This window comes from Triticum aestivum, chromosome 6D (genome assembly GCF_018294505.1).
Source record: "Triticum aestivum cultivar Chinese Spring chromosome 6D, IWGSC CS RefSeq v2.1, whole genome shotgun sequence".
Lineage (NCBI taxonomy): Eukaryota > Viridiplantae > Streptophyta > Magnoliopsida > Poales > Poaceae > Triticum > Triticum aestivum.
In genome coordinates this window covers 239,835,692-239,857,623 of record NC_057811.1, presented here as the reverse complement: position 1 = coordinate 239,857,623, position 21,932 = coordinate 239,835,692, and positions in this window count along the sequence as shown.

Below are 21,932 nucleotides of genomic sequence, written 5' to 3'. Positions count from 1 at the left end.
GCGGGCCGGCGGGGTGGAAGCGGCTGGGGCGCTGACGTGGCGGCCTCAGGTTCGCCGGGCGCGGCGGCAGACACGTTCGGCCGTGGAGAGGGCGAATCTTAGGGTTTGGACTGCGAATGTTTTCGGGAGGGGATGCATATATATAGCTAGAGGGAGCTAGGAGAGTCCAAATGAGGTGCCGTTTTCGCCCACACGATCGTGATCGAACGACCTAGAGCATGGAAGAGAGTTTGGTGGGTTTTGGGCTGTTTAGAGAGGGGGTTTTGCTGCACACACAAACGGACTTTGCGGTTACCCGGTTAACCGTTGGAGTACCAAACGACCTCCAAATGGAACGAAACTTGACCGGTGGTCTACCGGTAGTATACCAAGGCCACTTGACAAGCCTCGGTCCATTCCGAGAACGTTTGACACCCGCTCATGAAAGAAAACAAGAGGGGTGCGCCGGAGGAGATGGGAGCGCCGGATTGCAAAACGGACAACGGGGAAATGCTCGGATGCAAGAGAAGAACACGTATGCAAATGCAATGCACATGATGACATGATAAGGGATGCATGACATGAACAAAATGCAAAACGACAAACAAAACCCGACCACGAAGGGAATATCATAACACATAGCCGAAAATGGCAAGAGTTGGAGTTACAAATATGGAAAGTTACATGCGGGGTGTTACAAGAGGCCCCTCGGATCAAATATCCAAATCGTAGTGTATTAGGAACGCGCGGTAACAAGCAGAGACTCACGAAAGATGTGACCCCGTTGCCCCGTCTCGAGGACTTGCGGCAAGGGCTAGGAATGCCCGGCCACGCCTCGTAATTATCTCGCGGGCACCCTCCAGGTCAACTCGTCTCCACATCACTCGCAATTAAGCTCGCACGGGTACCCCTCAGGGCCGACCCGTCTTTAGTAACATGGTTCAGTGTAAAGTCATAGTACCCATAGTAACTGTGTGTCCAAACATCAAGGGGAAAACCCGAGGAATCACCCCCGGTGGATTCCACTCAATGTAATCATCAAGGTGAACGTAAGAGGAACCACCCTCGAAGTTCACACTTGAGGGGTTGCATGACAGAGTCGTATCGGAAGTGGTCAAGGCGGAATCACCCTCGATGACCTCAACCGAATAACTATACTACAGGGTTAACATCAGAAGTGCTGTAGAGGTCTCACCCTCGGCACTCGATAGTAACCCAGTAGTGTTGAGCAACTAAGGGGAAAGTGATGTGCGGTGCCGGGGCCTGGTCTTCGATCCTGTTGATCGGGTCTTCGAACATAAAACGGGGCAACTGGGACAAGGTGGGGGTCACTGATGGATCACTAACCATACTATACTAAGCAGTTTAGGATAAGCAGGTAAGGTACAATGAGCAGGTTACAAAAGCAGGCTATGCATCAGAATAGGAGCAAACAATAACAGTAGCAAAATCTAATGCAAGCATGAGAGAAAGGAATGGGCGATATCGGGATGGTCAAAAGGGGGGCTTGCCTGGTTGCTCTGGCAAGGAGGGGTCGTCGTCGACGTAGTCGATCACAGGGGCGGCATCAGTCTCGGGGTCTACCGGAGAGAAGAGGGGGAAGAAACAGTAAATACAGAGCAAACAATGCATCACAAGGCATAACATGGCAATACGCGGTGCTAGAGGTGATCTAACGCAGTACTAGGCGATAATGGCGAAGGGGGAATTCAACCGGGAATGTTTTCCCGGTTCCGGACCTATGTCGGACAGATGACCGGAGGGGGAATGTTCCATGTTCGGATAGTTAGAGGCATCTGACAGGTAAACGGACCGTGTATTCGGATTCGTCTCATCGTTCTGAGCAACTTTCATGTAGAAAACATTTTCATCCGAGTTACGGTTTATTTTAAAAGATTTTTCAAAGTTTTAAATCATTTCCGGAATTAACAGAATTTAATTAAAAGGTAAAAGCAATTACTGTGTCAGCATGATGTCATTAGCCAAAAGTCTGTTTGACTGGTCAAACTAGCACGTGGGTCCCGGTTGTCATTGACTAACACTAATTAACAGTTTAATTAGTTAATAAGTTAATTAGGTTAATTAACAGGATTAATTAAGTTAATTAATTAATTTTAATTTTAATTATTTTATTAATTCTTTTTTTACAGGGCGCTGGGGCCCCACGGTCAGTGGCTGTAGGGTGGGGATTAGCTTAGCGCTAACCACCCAGTTAGTGGTCGGGGCACACCAGCGCGGGCCGGCCTCACTAGGGAGGCCGTCGGGCGCATGGCACGGCGAGGGCATGGCTGGCAGCGGCCGAGCCATGGGCTAGCATGGGCGGGGGCGGCAGCAACCGCCGCCGACGGCCACTGCGAGCGAGGGGGAGTGAAGCGAGCGAGGAGGGGCTGTCGGGGCGCAACTGCCGATGAGCGGGGGCTGGAGAGGAACGCGGCGGCATGGCGCCGGCGCGGCTGAGCGCAGCGGCGGGGGAGCAGGGCAGCAACAGGACAAGGGCGGAGGCAGACACTGCGAGCAGCAGCCGATGCGGGCACGGCTGCATTGGCGCACGGCGGGACGCGTCGAGCGCGTGCGGGAGCGGTACAGGGCGCGACGACCGGAGGAAAAGGGAAGGCGGAGGCCGGGGGCCTCACCGGCGATGGAGGGAAGCGGGGGCGGCGAGGCTCCAGGTCGGCCGACGATGAAGAGGCGGGGACGAGGACGAGGCAACGCGGGAAGGCTCCTGCGAGCGGTGTCGAGGTGGCGGGGCACGGTCGTCGGGGCGGCGTCCAGGCGGCGTCGGCGAGGTGGCGCCGACGCGGTAGCCGGGGAAGGGCGGTGGCGCTGGTCCGGCGAGGTGGCCCCGGGCGATGGCGATGGGCGGCGCTGGGCGAGCGTTGGGGTTTGCCCGATCTGGATCGAGGGGGGAGGGGGAGGAGCGAGGGGATCGTGGGGGAAGTGGGAGTGTGGTGGTGGATCGGGCTAGGGTTAGGTGCCAGGGGGTTAGTAGTGGTGGGTGGTTGGGCCTAGAGCCATCTAGGCCAGGGAGTCGCGGGGTGGGCTGGCTGGGTGTGGGCCGAGGCCCACGAGGGAAAGGGAGGCATTTTCTATTTTTCTTTTTAGCACTTTGTTTTATTTTAGTTTAGGGCATTCAACCAATTTGCAAGAATTTTGGTTCTCCACCAATATTAACAAATGAATATTTGTCACATGATCAACATTTTAAATTTCCATGTTTTGCGAACTTTTAGAGTTCACTTAGAATTTGAAATTTGAATTAGGACCGGATTGAATCAAAAGGGGGATTTAGCAACAGTGAAAAATGATGGCATGGCACCATTAACAGGGGATTACTGTAGCATGACACTGGGGGTGTTACAGTGGCGGGCCGTAGGAGGATCACACGGTATATCCCCGGGATCTCCTAGGACAACACTGGTATATCCCCAGGTGCCCAACAAGCAATCCACCCAGATGTGTATTAAAGTTGACACCTTAAGTTGAACCATTAATTAACAACTCAGATCTTTCATGGATACACTCAAACCCAATCCACGTCTACGAGCATAGCATAGCAATATAAGCATAACGTAGAAGTAACTCCGAAGGGTTTGATATTAAAACAGGTAATAGGTTCTACCTCATCATCTACTTCCCAAACCCACAAGTTAAACACATCCTATTCATGCAATGTTTTGAGGATTGTAACTAATGCATAAAAACTGGGTATGGAAGGAATATGATCAAAGTGTTACTTGCCTTGCTGACGATCCGCAAAACCTAGAGACTCGTAGTAGCACGCTTCGCACTCCGGGAATTCTATCGCAAACAAACAATAGCATACATAAGAAATCAAGCAAAGATGCACGGGTAAAACTCAAATAAAAAGATCTAACCAGAAAGTTCAACTTAAGAACTCCGGTTTGCAAAAAGAATCAAATCAAACGGAGCAACGAAACTCAAACTGCGAAAGAAACAAGATCCGATTACTAATCTGGACTAAAGTCAAATTTTACAGTACCAAAATCTTGTTCAAGTTGTTTAAATAGAAAGAGGGCTTCGAGACGAAGATCTAGGCGCTTGAATCGCCTGATTCCGATAAACGAGCGAAAAGATAAACTAAAACGAAAATCGGGTCAGAAATCGCGATCGAAAATAATCGTGAAAATCCCTGGAAAAAGAAAAACTGACGAACATGCTAACGAACGAACGTATGCTGTCTGTGACTAACGGGTGAATGGCGTTCGTTTAAAACGAACGAACGGATGAACGTCCGTTGTTTAACCAAACCGAAAAAACCGAACTGATCTATTAAAAAAACAAATCTAGGGTTCGAAATAAACCGAACGGTTTTCGAGAAAAAACCGACGAACGGCGCGGCGGCGGCGGCTACCTCGGCGAGGTCCGCGGCGGTGGGACGGCTCCGGCGGTGGCGGGCGGGGGCGGCTCCGGCGGTGGCGGGCGGGGGCGGCTCCGGCGGCGACGGGCAGGGCGGCTCCGGCGGCGGCACGGCTCTGGCGGCGAGCTGGCGAGGCGGCGGCACGCGGCTCCGGTGGCAAGCAGCGGCGGCGGCGCGAGCGGCGGCGGCTGGGGTCGGGCTAGGGTTTTGGGTGGGGTGTGCTGGCGGGCTGGCGGCTGGCGGCTTATAAGAGGCCGGCCGGGCGAAGGCCTAGTCGGTTACGGCCCGACTTACTCGGTTGACTTTAAAAAAAATATTTCGATGCGCAAAAAAAGAAAGAAAATAAATACTAAACGGACTCCAAAAATCCCGAAATAAATTTTCCCCGTCCTCTAAAAATATGCCGGAGAAAGTGAACATTTATTTGGGCCTAAGATGCAATTTTGAAAAACGCGTATTTTTCCTAATTCGAATAAAATAGCAATAAAATCCAAATAAAATTATTTATTTGATTTTAATATTTTTCCTCCAATGTTTCATTTATTTTGGAGAAGTCATATTATCTGCTCTCATATATTTTGATACGAAATATTTTCGGAGAGAAAAATCATTAAAACCAAAATGATCCTTGTTTCAATATTTGATAAAATTCAAATATGAAAATCGTGAAATCCCCAACTCTCTCCGCGGGTCCTTGAGTTGCTTAGAATTTCAAGGATCTCAAACGAAAATGCAATAAAATATGAAATGCATGAATAACCTATGTATAACATTCCAAATTGAAAATTTGGGATGTTAGAGGTATGCTGAAGGTTACACATAAGGCGCGTGTGCCATTTATAGTTGGTGAGTATGCTGATGAGGTGGAATGTGATGCATGGCCATTGGAGGTGTGTGGATTGTTACTTGGGCGTCCATGGCAGTATGATCGCAATGCTATCCATGCTGGGAGAGCAAATACATATACATTTTCGCATGATGGAAAACAACGAACGTTGAAGCCTATGACAGATGATCATATCAAGTCTGATGTGGTGTTGGTGGTGCGCAAGGAGAAAGTGCACAAGGCCAAGCCACAACAAAGGATGGTTCCGCTTCCGAAGGAGGAGCATGATGGGAGGAGTGTCAGTACTGATATTGTTTCAGCCGTGCCTGTCGATGACAAGCCAATTGTGCATGTTGGTGACAAGTCAGTTGATGTCAAGCCTCTTAGTGGTGAGATGACAAATATTGCAGCTAGTCCTACACTTTCAATTTGTGTCGGCCAAAGTGTTCAGACAGATGATAGTTGTGCTGCTCGTGTCTCGGTGCATATGAAGGAGTGGGTAGTAGACCTCATGTTTGTTGGACCAGTTAGGCGGAGATTTGTTGGAGCAGCTATGCGTATGCACACAGGCAAAGATGGATGCGTTCGTCAATTGTGTGGCCCAGACATTGCTCCTATTTTGCAGGGTTGTACAAAGAAGTTCCGCGTTCAGCGACAGCGAGCTCCATCGACATGGGTGAAGAAGAAGGTGGTGGCGCCTAAGTCCAAGCTTATCCACCCGTTGTGACAAGTACAGCTAGCTGAGAGGGAGGAGGTGGTGTGGCAGGTCAGCGAGACTTGCAGATGGCGGCAAAGCGTGCCATTGTTGCTGATTTGAGGCCACTCATTAGAGAAGACACTCCAGCATTGAGGACAACACCTTTTCAAGGGGGGGAGGATGATGAGGGCATCCCAGTACCTCATGTTGTTCCATTGAAGGAGGAGGTGAAGCCCAACTTCAGGACTCCTCCAAGTTAGAGGTGTGCCAAAGGGGGTGACCGAACCATGTACTTGGTTGGTTCCAGTTTTATCTATTTTATTTCCACGTCATGTTATGGGCCACTTAGGATTTTTTTTTGTGTTTCGGTGTGGGCCGGTCCAACCGACTAGTTTTGTCGATGCCTATATAAGGAGGCCGGTGGTTAGGTTTAGAGGGGGTCAAATTTTTAGATTGAGTTTTGAACATTGTGTCCACCTGGTGAATCATCCCTCAGGGGATGACGCTGTTGTTTATCGAATAATGTGATGATTGCATGAAGGTTCTTTTGTGATCAAGGATTATCGTGCCAAGGTTAGAGGTGTGTTGTTCATCTTCATGTTGCTTGCTGGATTCGTTTCCTCATCTTCAGGTTGCATGGATCGATCCCGTGATTAAAAGGTTTGTTATCTAATTGTCTTGCGGTGAAAGATCGGGAAAAACTGTAGGATCATCACGTTGATCCTTATCAGAAATACTTGGGAATGAGAGGATCGTCTTTGACTGGAGTACCACACTCTTTTTCCTACGCCTTCTGAATCTCTGCATGAGATTCTTTCAAGTGGGGGGCGAATTGTCACATCCCTAGTCTAGTATGCACCTAGACTACCTAGTAATGCTTGCATCATGTTTAATTTTTATTTAAATTTGAATTGGGGAATGATCCAAACCCTAGCACCAAAAAAATTCAAATAGGTTCAACTTAAAATATTTTTCAATGAACCCAAAATGCCCTTCAAAAATGTTCATTTTTCATGGAAAAAGGTGAAAACCCTAACCACAAATGATACACATTTTTTCATGACATTTATGGTCAATGAATTAAATCACAAATGTATTTGGTTGCTCCAAATATTCTGGAATTTGTTGTGTGGTTTGAAAATAATTCAAATATTCCCCACAAAAATTAACAAAATTAACCAAAGTGTTTTGGTTTGAAAATGAGGAAATGTGGTTGAAATCATGTATTGTAGGTGATGATTCGTTTGCAAGGACTGTATAGAATTGCCAATGTTTTGTCGAACGTTGATTAATTTCCGTTTCGTCAAATTTCTGGCAACCAATATGTCCTATTTTTAGCAAAGGTCATGCCAAAATTTTGTATTTTGTATACGAATTAAGAATATGTCCTATTTGTTTGTAGATGTCCGATGTGGGCTCTTCTTTGACACATATGGACACGAGTGAAGGCACGAGAGTATTGTGTTGAGGATGAGGTGGAGGTGGAGGTGGAGTTGGAGGTGGAGGATGCTCCAAAAACCAAGAAGCAGTGGAAACCTAGGAGCCGAAATGCAATTGGCACTGACAGGCTTGTGGTCACTTGAGTTAACTCCACTGGTGAGCCTATTTGTCTGCCAAAGGCTGCGTCTCACTACGGCAACGTCCTAGGTGTCATCCTTCGAGAAGTCTGCTCCATCAACGAGTCCAATATAAGGGATTTAGGCAAACATAATCTGCGAAAACTCCTCATAGGAAGGGTGCATGCTAGATTTAAGTTTCCTGGCGAGTACGACAACCTATCGTACACAAAGAATCAGGTGAACAACCATGCAATCCATAAGTTCTCAAATAATATGAGTTCTTGGAAATTAGCCACAAGAAAAGAGGTTCACGAAGATTACTCCGTGATCAAGAAGAAGTGGCCTACCAGTAATGAAGACGAACAGAACATTTTCAAGATGCAAAAATACAAAGAACCCTGTGGTGCAAAGCCAGTCGACATGGGTGAAGGACATGAGATCAAACACATTAAGTAACCACACCCTTCGGAAGTCATGGTTTTGTTGGGAAGAACCCCGTGTGGGACAAGCAGGATGGTATACTTGCAGCAAAGGGCATCCCAAACCACTTCGAGCAATTCAAAGACCAATCAAATATAACTATGTCAGGGGCCGAGGCCATTATGATTATAAGTCAGTGGAATTTTCCGCCGATCACCAAACTATAAGACTTGAAGAAGAACTGGCAAGGTAGCATGCGGAACCTCAGAGCGCTCAAGGGTCCACAGCCAGGTGGAACACTCCTCTTAACCGGTCGATCAATGTGACCCTCAGCAAGGACCCGTTGCATCCGCCGGCGGGTGGCCGTGTGAACGGCGCCGGATGTGGAGCCAAATGGGAGCATCATTATGTCGAAGACCACGAGCAGCAATGGCAAAGAAGGAGAGCCAACAAGTAGACCATCGAACAGAAAATAATTGCGGCCACAGCCGCAGCAACTGCCGACATTGAAGCACGCATCAACACCCAAAGCCAAGCCCATGCCCAAGCCATGTTGCCTTCAATAATCGAGAGCGTCAAGCAATGGATCAAAAATGGCGAACTAGTAAACATTGTCATCGAAGCATCGCCCAAGGATAGCAGCTCTTCTGTCTCTTTCATTGACAACCCGTCGCCATGGCTGCTCTTGGTGCTCTTACGGAAGACACTTCGTGCAATCTCTTAACCCATGTGAATGGTGAGCTGATTAAAGTTGCAATCGGCTCGATCATTTGCCCCAAAGATGCAATCATGCACGGAGTGCAGATGTCTGGGGGTCTTCAAAGTTGAGTTGTATGTTGTCTTAAATGGTTACGATGATATTGCTACTCCGATACAACCTTCAGGTGCGGATAGCCAACTTACCTTTGGACAGTGCTTATGTTGGCCAATGATGTGGCTGAAGAATCAAATTCGGCTAGGAAACGTCCAAATCCGAACAAGCTCGGAACAGATGAACAATGGCAAGACGTATCGAGGACCATCTCCTTTGGGTCAGCAGAGTCAACCTGAAGTCCATAACAACAATGTGAATGTCATTCAGGACCAAGTAAATAATGATGAACTACTTGTCAATCGATTCTTCTTGGTTGATGAATACCAGAACTCAGCTGCCATGTGCAATCTTGATGGACCTATGCCTGCTGATCCCGTCCAAGCAGTCTTTGTGCCTCCTGCTGTCCAAGCTGATCAGCTTGTTGTTCTTTGCCAGAAGAGTCGGTTCAACGATCGAGGACTTCACGCCACTAGACACACAAGTACCACCATCCAGGGGAGTGTTGCTGAGTCCAAAAACACTCAATGTGATGCTAGCAAATGCACTCTCAGCGATCTTCCGCAGACAGAATTGAGGGTTCTGCATGACACAATTCTCTGTAGGGAGAAGTGCGCATTTTCTCATGCAGGTGGACATCGCCCCGTTTTCACAGTCATGGTGCCACCTAATATTGGTTTGTGCGACATTTTCCCCGCGGTAAAGTTCTATATGCCACTCGAAGACATCTTCAATCTATTCCACCTATACAAGCTTGGTCCTTCCTTAATACACCTATGGGCAATCAATAGCGCCTTGTAACATCCCAAAATTCTAAATTTTGTAATGTTATATTAAATAAATAAATTTGATTTTGTTTGTTTGATTGACTGAAAGTGAGTGAAATTTGAAACTTTTAAAAAATCAATTGAGAGGGAATAAGAGGACTTTCCCAAAATTTTCTATTTGAATCCCTATTTAATTTTATGTTTGAATCTTGTCAAATCACTCTGGAAAAAAAATATGAGAGGAGGAATATGACACTCCAAAAAATCAGAGACAATGTTTGACAATTTATTTGAAACTCAAATTCTATTTCAATTTTGGAGTTATTGCAAAAATGATTGTTTTTCAAGTTTTTTTTTTGGTCATGAAAGTATGTTCATGTTTTAGAATTTTTTTTATTCTGAAAATTTGGGTATATAATATGAGTATATAAAAAATGTGTTTTTATTTGTTTTGTTTCTTTTGTCGTTGTTTTCTTTATTAAAAAAACAAAGCCGCATCCGCCAGGCAGGCCAACCGGCCCACCCAGCAGGCCAGGCGAGACCATAGCCCGACCAGCGCCAGCGAGGCCGAGGCCGCTCCCACGCTCGCCACTGCCTCCCCTCGTTCGCCTCCCTCTCTCACGTAACCCTCTTCCCCTCATTTTTTTCTTTCCGTCTTTCCTCTAATCGCTGGGGTCCACTCCCTCTTCAACCTCCCGCAAGATACGCATACGTATCTTGCACGTACCTCGTTCTGTTAGCCGCCTCACGCACGGCCGCGTCCGCCCCTCGCTAAAACCCTAGCTAAAGTCTTCCCCTCGCCCAAGTAACACGTCCTATAAGTACCCCTACCCGTTCTCTCGCGGCCCCCTTCGAAAACTCGCTCTAAAACCCTCCACAGCCGCCGCCATCTCCATCCCGATCTCGCCTCTGCAGCCGCCGTTCACCGCCTAAGTTCGCCGTCGGTGAGCAACCCCACGACTCCCGCTTCTACCTATGTGTTGCCCTCAATGTCTTGCATCGTTTTGACATAATTTCGCTTGTCCTCGACGCCTACAGAAGCGATACTAATCTCGCCCGACATTGCCGGAGCACCGAGTTCACCTCGACGCCTCGCTCGACTCCGACATCCCCTCACATCACCAGCACGAAGAAATCGGACCCCCTTGGAGCTCCCAACCCACTGGACATCTCCGCCTCCGCCGTCGAACGCCGGAGCCGTCGCCACACTGCCATCCTCTTCCCTGACCGAAGGTCTGTACATGGCTGTAACCACAAGCGTTCCTTCTCTGTTCGTTTTTTTCTTTCTTAGATTGGACCGTTACGTTAGATTAGATCGGTTTAGTAGATTGTTTTTCTTTATTAGATCGGTATACTCTAGTTAAGTTACGGTTTAGTCTAGACCGGACAGATCGGTTTTCTTTTAGTTATTCGCACGCGCGGGTTTTTGTTAAGTTTCGCCCGAGCGTTTGGTAGCTACAGATCGCACCCCCATAGGCCCAATAGCGCCCGTTTGTTTTTTTCCTTGTATTTTCGTTTCTGTTTTTCAAACAGAAAAGTTTCAGTTTTGTAAATTCTATATCTCTTAGGTTATTTTGAGTTTTTGATTGATTCTTTTTGCTATAGTCTGCAAATTTCCTAAAGTTTCTGTATAAAATAGTTTCGGCCATGTTTTAGTTTTTTTTAAATTGTTTCATATGGGTTTTAGTCAGATTAGTATTTCTGCTATGATATGAGCTAGAATAAATATTTTTAGGCGATTCTTTTTGCCACTGCTTTGTTTTGACCTTCCCTAGCATTAGGATTAATTTGGGTATTTATAGATTTTATTAAAATTAGTTTTTCACAAAAACAACACTGCGCTAGTTATTTTTAAATTGTTGTTGTTTTAATTATTTTAAAATTTATTTTCACCTCTGTTATATTTTATTTCAAATTTTTTCCTGTAGTTATAGAGGGTGAACTTTTATTTACAGAAAAATAAAATGCTTTATTTCTTTTTCTTACTAGTTTTGTTTTAAGCATAATTAGAGTTTTAATTTAGCTTTTTATGTGTTTCCTTTTGCTAGTAAAACTTATTAACTTAGTTGATTTAAATTTTATTTTCTGTTAAAATTATTAGTTTAGTATTTTCTTTGTTAAGTTTTACTTAGGACAAAACTATTTTTGTAGTTAAGGCAAAAGGTTTTCCTATTAGGTTCTTTATAGTTTTCCCCTATTAGTTCTTTCGATGTGTTATTTGTTTTGTATTGGGTTTTCTTATTGAGATTTTTTTTATTGTTATATTTGCTTGCTAGAATGCTTGCTTATGTGAATGTCATATTTGTTATTATAGATTTCATCGGAGAGTTGCGTATAGTCCTATCAAGTTAATTTTGAGAGCGTTGTTATCTTCATCAACTTACCAGGCAAGTTCACTTTGACCATATTTGTCATACCTATGTTTTATTTGCATGTAGTAGCACCCTTTCAATAATCCCTCCAGTAGTGATATTGATTTCTTGTAGTTGAGTAGAATGCATGAGGTAGGAACCCATCTCCCTGTTGTCAAGCCCGGGACGTTATATAGTTTTAATGCTACGCTATAGTAGACGGGGTTTGGTATGAGTGCACGAGAGTAGTGTGAAGAATGAGGACACTACGTCAATGGCGACAACTTCATGATGGCATCGGCAAGGACTGCATCTTCAGGACTCCAAGACCTCAAGATTTCGAGACTCGAGACAAGAATTCAATACACACTACTGGGTGAAGGACGATTGACGAGCACCCTGGAGAAACCAGTGGATGGCCGGGATGCATGGAGAAGCGCCATGACATCTTGCGGAAAGCTTCACCCAGACTCAAAGAGACGGAAGAATACTTCATGCCTGGAAGCTTACCTGTGCAACCGCAAGTCACTATGGGCGCTGGCTTGGTTGACCTTAGTGGTGACTCTGGCTGGGACGGTGCTAGCAGATGTAGAGCTACGGTAGGGTTGGATGAGCACCGGACAGTGGTCAGGGGAACTCTTCGGAAGACCATGTTTCGGTCGTCTTGTTCTCAAACACCCTGAAGTGCGAGAATGTAAAAAAAGAGGGATCGAATCTTGCAGGTAAGTGTACAAACCTCTGCAGAGGGTTAAAACCTAATTGATTAGTCCTGTCCCCGGTTACGGACAACTTGAGCCTCTGGACTTGGATCTATCTCGGAACTCACAACACCAGACTAAACTTAATTATGGGCAACTTATCATGATTTGGGCTATGAGACATCGGTTGGCGGAACCATGTCATAGCAGATAACTCTATAGTGCAGACTCCTGATATTCCTTTGTTGTAGGGAAAATAAAATCAGCTTTTTCGCAAACAAAATTTAGACCCAGAGCCACAAAGCCATATTGCATATAGTATAGTTTTATTATCTGCTTTTCTTATTGTGATCTTGCCGGTACATTCAATGTACTGACCTACACGGCTGCAACGTCTCATGTTGCAGATAATGTTTTTCTTCGACGAGTAAGAGTTACGATACGGGGTTACGGTCTACACTCAATCTACCGATGGCGTTGATGGGACTTCACCCGATTGTTTGTTTCCGCTGAGACATACGAGGTATATATCAGTTTTACGTTATTTATACATGTGATTGCACTTTGATATCTACATTGATGTACTGTGTGTGCCAGCATACTGATCCAGGGATGGCACAGATACACAGAGACTTGACCGTCTAAGGTCGGGTCGCTACAGTTATGGTATCAGAGCACATGTTGACTGTAGGACGTGACCCTAGAAAACTGGAAAGCCCCTAGGACAGAAAATCTCTAAAACTTTATTTTCAAAAGAATTCAGTACTTCTCATCTTTTCTGATTTTATCAAATATCACCTCTTACCTCAAATAGTTAGAATATACCCTTTCCCTTTTGACCACAAGGAGGATCAACTGAAGCCACTCCACGAAAGACAAGATATCGGACAACCGATCACCTCTTAGAGGATTTCACCATGGATTAGAAGAGTTGAAACTACAACAGTTGAAGACTCCGAAGACTCGAAGAATTTGAAGACTCCAAAGAATTATTTTACCTTTAGAAGACCAAACCCTTGTTATATACTTACGTTAGATGCGACGATTTGTGAGCTGTCATTTGTTTGATGTTTTTTTGACAGCCACAATATAAAACCCGTCTCTTCAAAACTATTGTTTGTATTGAGTGTATCTCCCTCTATCTTCCGTATCTCATCCCAAAACCCTTGGACCCAATAGATGATGAATGAAGATGGAGTTGTATTTCCGCGATCAATGACACAGCCGGAGGTAGCACAATGGATACGGAACATGGAAGATCGCATGAAGGAGCACCGTATTGAAGGAGAGTATATGGTTCCATACACCTTACGGTGCATCACACAAGGTGCCGCAACATGGCGAGAGATACATCAAGCTATACAAGGATGGAATGGAGCAAATGCTAGGGAAGAATTCAAGACGATTCTACTGAGGTCTCGTTTTATCCAGAAGCCCGGTGACAGTAACATGAAGCAAACTTGTGCATGCAAGATATGTGGAGAAATAGGACACACCCAGGAGGAACACAAGGATGGATGCCCACATTGTGAGGAGAATCACCTAGCCGAAGAATGCCCAACTGGGCAAGTTACTTGTTTCCTGTGTGAAGGAACTACACACTACCCTGGTCAATGTCACATTTACCCAAGGTACACGAAATTACCAAGCAGCAGAAAGAAGCCCTCAGGGAAAGTTTAGAAAAATCTATGATGAAGGAAGTTATTGAAGACCCAGATGGAGAAGGCCTAAACAGATTTTACGCCCATGCCTGCTATTCCTGCGGAGAAGAAGGACACTATTCCCAGTATTGCATAATGAAAAGAGAAGAGTATACCGGAGACTTCCCGACAGCAGAAGTGAAGTTTGACCCTCAGGAAATAGAAGCTCTGATCATTACGGAGAAATCCAGGAAGAGAAAATGAAGGCATTCCCAGAATAACCCAATTTCTGGAGAGAAGGACCTGAGGCATATCACTTGTTACAGTTGCAAGGATTTAGGTCATTACGCTGATAAATGTCCAGAGAAGAAGCCAAGAACCCAAAGAGCAGACACCATCCCCAAGAAGCCTCATGATTTGTCGGAAGTTATTTGTTTTCGTTGCAGGGAAGCAGGACATTGTGCTACTAAATGTCCCGACAAGATGAAAGCCAGAGTTGAGTAGTTGGAATTTTGATATTGGTAGTAAGTGTAGTAGGAAGCAAATATATTTTCATGAGTACAATGAGTTGAATTATGTAATGGAAGCCTCAGAGTTTGTAATGAATTCATGAATCAATAAAATTATTGTGTTATGCTTTCATATGTTGAATTATATGAGTTTTCACTCTATGAACAAAGATTTTGGACCAGTTTCGAGGATATGAGAAATATGGTCTATGGATGGATTTGTGAATTTCATTTAAGGGTGGTAGTACCCTATGAGAACACTTGACAAAGTGGAGTTTGGACAAAATAAGTTGAGTTCAGTTTATTAAGTTGATTACCCTAAGGCTATGAAGGAAATGAAGTAATATTGGACTTAAAGTAGGTGTAATGTTGGAATATGGAACAATATTAACACCAAGGATGAGTTAAAGTTGTACCAACATTGAAGTGAGCCATAACCCACAGGCCCAGGAGTTAATAAGAAGCAAGCACACTCTTGCTGAAGGATGAAATTTAGGAACAAAACTCTGATTTAATCAGCAGACGTTTGTTAGGAGGATACGAAAACCTGAGAGTTGTGAAGTAACGATAGATGTTTCATTCAGCTTGCAGAATCAATGGATTTATCCGAACTCAGTTCGTTGACAAGAGAAATTCGGCAATGCTTGTGAGGATGCCCAAGTGTTAGACTACGTGATTCACTGTCTGCGTATGTAGTAATGGTTCAAGTACGGGATGGATTGGCCCCCATACCGGAGACTTCTATCATGAACTATCATATGTTGATGGAAAATCAGAGAGACTTGAAAACCTTAGAAGAGTGTCGACGCGATAAGCCATAAAACCATAGAATGGTAGGACGATGGAACCCTTTACAGGCAACCGTTGCCAATCGTAGGATATACGGTGATATTCAACCCCGACCATTTTCCTGCAGGAGAAGCCATAAATTGTTGACCGCCAGGAGGTTCCGATAGTTCTTAGTCTTAACGACAGACATGTCAGATATGGAGACTCGGCCTCGGAAGAACCTTACCACGATGGAAGGACACAAGAAATTGAGGAAAGGTTATACCCCTGCCGGAAGAACCTCAGTATCGGAGTTACTCCAAAGATATGAGAAGACCGACATCGTCAACCCAAAGGGATGGAGTACATGAGTTTTGTCGAAACCATAATCTTTCTTTTAAATGTGGTAGCACCCTGGACCTCTCGAGTCAATGGATTTGTTGGAAGACACCCAAACCCTAACCTTTTCTTGCTAGCCTCTTCGAATCTCGAGGACAAGATTCATTTTAAGTGTGGTAGGTTTGTAACATCCCAAAATTCTAAATTTTGTAATGTTATATTAAATAAATAAATTTGATTGTTTGTTTGTTTGATTGACTGAAAGTGAGTGAAATCTGAAACTTTTAAAAAATCAATTGAGAGGGAATAAGAGGACTTTCCCAAAATTTTCTATTTGAATCCCTATTTAATTTTATGTTTGAATCTTGTCAAATCACTCTGGAAAAAAATATGAGAGGAGGAATATGACACTCCAAAAAATCAGAGACAATGTTTGACAATTTATTTGAAACTCAAATTCTATTTCAATTTTGGAGTTATTGCAAAAAATGATTGTTTTTCAAGTTTTTTTTGGTCATGAAAGTATGTTCATGTTTTAGAATATTTTTTATTCTGAAAATTTGGGTATATAATATGCGTATATAAAAATGTGTTTTTATTTGTTTTGTTTCTTTTGTCGTTGTTTTTTTATTAAAAAAACAAAGCCGCGTCTGCCAGGCAGGCCAACCGGCCCACCCAGCAGGCCAGGCGAGACCATAGCCCGACCAGCGCCAGCGAGGCCGAGGCCGCTCCCACGCTCGCCACTGCCTCCCCTCGTTCGCCTCCCTCTCTCACGTAACCCTCTTCCCCTCATTTTTTTCTTTCTGTCTTTCCTCTAATCGCTGGGGTCCACTCCCTCTTCAACCTCCCGCAAGATACGCATACGTATCTCGCACGTATCTCGTTCTGTTAGCCGCCTCACGCACGGCCGCGTCCGCCCCTCGCTAAAACCCTAGCTAAAGTCTTCCCCTCGCCCAAGTAACACGTCCTATAAGTACCCCTACCCGTTCTCTCGTGGCCCCTTCGAAAACTCGCTCTAAAACCCTCCACAGCCGCCGCCATCTCCATCCCGATCTCGCCTCTGCAGCCACCGTTCACCGCCTAAGTTCGCCGTCGGTGAGCAACCCCACGACTCCCGCTTCCACCTATGTGTTGCCCTCAATGTCTTGCATCATTTTGACATAATTTCGCTTGTCCTCATCGCCTACAGAAAGCCATACTGATCTCGCCCGACATTGCCGGAGCACCGAGTTCACCTCGACGCCCCGCTCGACTCCGACATCCCCTCACCTCACCAGCGCGAAGAAATCGGACCCCCTTGGAACTCCCAACCCACTGGACATCTCCGCCTCCGCCGTCGAACGCCGGAGCCGTCGCCACGCTGCCATCCTCTTCCCTGACCGAAGGTCTATACGTGGCTGTAACCACAAGCGTTCCTTCTTTGTTCGTTTTTTTTCTTCCTTAGATCGGACCGTTACGTTAGATTAGATCGGTTTTCTTTATTAGATCGGTATACTCTGGTTAAGTTACGGTTTAGTCTAGACCGGACAGATCGGTTTTCTTTTAGTTATTCGCACGCGCAGGTTTTTCTTAAGTTTCGCCCGAGCGTTTGGTAGCTACAGATCGCACCCCCGTAGGCCCAATAGCGCCCGTTTGTTTTTTTCCTGTATTTTCGTTTCTGTTTTTAAAATAGAAAAGTTTTGGTTTCGTAAATTCTATATCTCTTAGGTTATTTAGAGTTTTTGATTGATTCGTTTTGCTACAGTCTGCAAATTTCCTAAAGTTTCTGTATAAAATAGTCTCAGCCATGTTTTAGTTTTTTTTAATTGTTTCATATGGGTTTTAGTTAGATTAGTATTTCTGCTATAATATGAGCTAGAATAAATATTTTTAGGCGATTCTTTTTGCCACTGCTTTGTTTTGACCTTGCCTGTCATTAGGATTAATTTGGGTATTTATAGATTTTATTAAAATTAGTTTTTCACGAAAACAACACTGCGCTAGTTATTTTTAACTTGTTGTTGTTTTATGTTGTTTTAATTATTTTAAAATTTATTTTCACCTCTGTTATATTTTATTTCAGATTTTTCTGTAATTATAGAGGGTGAACTTTTATTTACAGAAAAATAAAATGTTTTATTTCTTTTTCTTACTAGTTTTGTTTTAAGCATAATTAGAGTTTTAATTTAGCTTTTTATGTGTTTCCTTTTGCTAGTAAAACTTATTAACTCAGTTGATTTAAATTTTATTTTCTATTAAAATTATTAGTTTAGTATTTTCTTTGTTAAGTTTTACTTAGGACAAAACTATTTTTGTAGTTAAGGCAAAAGGTTTTCCTATTAGGTTCTTTATAGTTTTCCCCTATTAGTTCTTTCGATGTGTTATTTGTTTTGTATTGGGTTTTCTTATTGAGATTTTTTTTATTTTTAGATTTGCTTGCTAGAATGCTTGCTTATGTGAATGTCATATTTGTTATTATAGATTTCATCGGAGAGTTGCGTATAGTCCTATCAAGTTAATTTTGAGAGCGTTGTTATCTTCATCAACTTACCAGGCAAGTTCACTTTGACCATATTTGTCATACCTATGTTTTATTTGCATGTAGTAGCACCCTTTCAATAATCCCTCCAGTAGTGATATTGATTTCTTATAGTTGAGTAGAATGCATGAGGTAGGAACCCATCTCCCTGTTGTCAAGCCCGGGACGTTATATAGTTTTAATGCTACGCTATAGTAGACGGGGTTTGGTATGAGTGCACGAGAGTGGTCTGAAGAAGGAGGACACTACGGCAATGGCGACAACTTCATGATGGCATCGGCAAGGACTGCATCTTCAGGACTCCAAGACCTCAAGATTTCGAGACTCGAGACAAGAATTCAATACACACTACTGGGTGAAGGGCGGTTGACGGGCACCCTGGAGAAACCAGTGGATGGCCGGGATGCATGGAGAAGCGCCATGACATCTTGCGGAAAGCTTCACCCAGACTCAAAGAGACGGAAGAATACTTCATGCCCGGAAGCTTACCTGTGCAACCGCAAGTCACTATGGGCGCTGGCTTGGTTGACCTTAGTGGTGACTCTGGCTGGGACGGTGCTAGCAGATGTAGAGCTACGGTAGGGTTGGATGAGCACCGGATAGTGGTCAGGGGAACTCTTCGGAAGACCATGTTTCGGTCGTCTTGTTCTCAAACACCCTGAAGTGCGAGAATGTAAAAAAAAGAGGGATCGAATCTTGCGGGTAAGTGTACAAACCTCTGCAGAGGGTTAAAACCTAATCGATTAGTCCTGTCCCCGGTTACGGACAACTTGAGCCTCTGGACTTGGATCTATCTCGGAACTCTCAACACCAGACTGATAACTTAATTATGGGCAACTTATCATGATTTGGGCTATGAGACATCGGTTGGCGGAACCATGTCATAGCAGATAACTCTGCAGTGCAGACTCCTGATATTCCTTTGTTGTAGGGAAAATAAAATCAGCTTTTGCGCAAACAAAATTTAGACCTAGAGCCACCAAGCCATATTGCATATAGTATAGTTTTATTATCTGCTTTTCTTATTGTGATCTTGCCGGTACATTCAATGTACTGACCTACACGGCTGCAACGTCTCATGTTGCAGATAATTTTTTTCTTCGACGAGTAAGAGTTACGATACGGGGTTACGGTCTACACTCAATCTGCCGATGGCGTTGATGGGACTTCACCCGATTGTTTGTTTCCGCTGAGACGAGGTATATATCAGTTTTACGTTATTTATACATGTGATTGCACTTTGATATATACATTGATGTATTGTGTGTGCCAGCATACTTATCCAGGGATGGCACAGATACACAGAGACTTGACCGTCTAAGGTCAGGTCGCTACACGCCTACATTGCCAAATGTGAGCTCAACAAGGTTGTCGCGGTAGGGTACCCCTACCTCATGCACGAGACCAACGTCAATCTCCCTGATCGTCGTCAAGCTATGAGGAACTACCTGACAGACCCCATGCTTGCCAACATGGAAAAAGATTGTCTTCTACTGCCCTACTATCCGAAGTAAGTCATTCGGTACTCGATACACACTATTCTTTTATACAATCTCGTTCTGCTTCCACATCAAAACATTATATACTCGAGAATAATTGGTTTTTCTCTACTTTTTACGCGGAGAACATTGTGTCCTCATCGTTATTACCCAAAGTTCGCCGAAACTTATTTCTTGGATTCGACAAGGAAAGTGAAGAAAAGACTACAGAGGCATCAAGAAGGTTCTCGATGAAGCACTCGTCGATTATACTAGCCGGGGAGGATTGATCAGAGACGGATATCGCAAGTTCAACAAATTTAAAGCGGTACGCTTCAGCCACAAAACTGACTTTTGTACATACGAGAGGCTGGACGCCTTAAAAAGAACTCCGACATCATCGCATGGGGAAAGAAAATGGAGGAAATTAGCCCGGGAGATAGTAGAGATGAGTTTAGACGCATCCAGCTCAAGTTTGCTACCATCCTCAACAAGGATGTCATCGACCGTGCCGACGTTTTCAACGTCGGTGCACCTACCAGCTTAAAGGAGATAAAAGCTCGCCTTAATCAGTAGGGACACGATGCTGACGGACCGGTGTCTTGCGAATCCGATGAAGAAATACATTAATGATCCTTATTATCGATGGAATAGGATAGTGACAACTTCCCCTCCCTTTCGGCCCCCGCATCGCCTGCCTGGGCTACTCGGGCGGCGGATAGGGTTCCCGAGCGCCGCCTCCCCCACTCCTCCTCCCCCTTCTCGTTGCCACCTGAGGTGGTCGCCAGGAAAGCCCGTGCGGCCGCCAGTGACCAGTGACGATGGCGGTGAGGCCCTCGTCGCTCCGGCTATGGAGGATCTGGATCCCAGGGGCGGCGGCCCATGCCGGCACGACGTTGACATTCTTGCCCTGAACGGTGCTCGTGGAGGGCTCTGGCCGGTGTCCTCGACTGCGGGGGCGGTGGGGCGTCGGCGCCTGGTGGCTACAGCGTGGAGGCCTCCTTCCTCGCCAGATCTGGAGGTTTGCCGCCCCCACTTCGCTCCCTCCCCCATGTGCGCCTATTTTCCCACGGTTGGTCGCTAGATCTGGTGAAATTTGGGGCTGGTGGTGCAGATCGGGACCGGGGGAAACCCTTGGCCGGCTGGCTCGGCCCGGCAGCGACGTCAGCCTTGGGCGACGTTTCCTTCTTGGAAGCGGTGTTGTGGTCTCCTTCTCCCCACCTCCATTTCCTTTCCCGGGTGAAAACCCAAAATCCGGTCAGATTGGGCAGCGGCGGCGCCGTGTGTGTCGTTCCCTCCATGGAGGCGTTGACTGGGGAGTGTGGATTCGGGCGTAGGGTTGCTGAAGGTGGGGTTTTTGGCCAGCAGCAGTTGCAGTGCCTCTCGCTGTCCTGTTGCCCGCCTCTCTGTTGTTTCTCGGCGGCTTTCCTGCAGCCTTTAAACGTTCTAGGCGCAAGATGGTGTGGCCGACTTGGTGTGCTTTCTTCGTCAAGGAGGTCATGACCTGTGTTTGCTCTGGATCTGAGGATCGGCATTCTCTAGCTCTCGGTGAGCGTCTCCCATGTCCGACGGTACGACGTGTTTTGAGCCAAGACGATAGGGTGGTGGCCCTCTTCGGTGGTGGAGGGTGGTGTTGTCCCCAAGCTCCAGAGCATAACCATGTGCATGCCGCCCACTCATTTCAAGATGTCCCAGTGGCGCTCCTCCCGTTTTTCCTCAGCGCCTGAGGGTTGCGGTCATCGGTTTACTCTCCGATGTGTTGTAAGTTCAGAGTGCCCCTTGCATCTTTCCGGCATTTCTTGTTGTTCTTTTTTGTGTTGTTTGTATGCTGCTCGTGTAATCATGGCCGGTTGACGGCTTTGTTTTTGTTAATTCAAAGCCGGGTTAGGACCGAGCCTACTTCAGGCTCAGGCTAAGCCTTTTCTCTAAAAAATAGGATAGTGATAGCTAGCTTTGTTGTTGTAGTTCTGTAAACTACTCGATCAGCTACACATGTCATTCTGTCTTCTTATCGCACTTGCGAACCCAACTCTAAATATATTTGATCTTAAAAAAGCATCGTTTTTTGGCTGCCGTGACAGAGTTTTTCCGATGCTTTCAAACTAAGTAATGGTGTGGGAAGGATATGCAGCACCTCCAAGGTTTCTCCATATTTATGTCGTGTGGAGAAGTCCCAACGCCATAGGTACATATG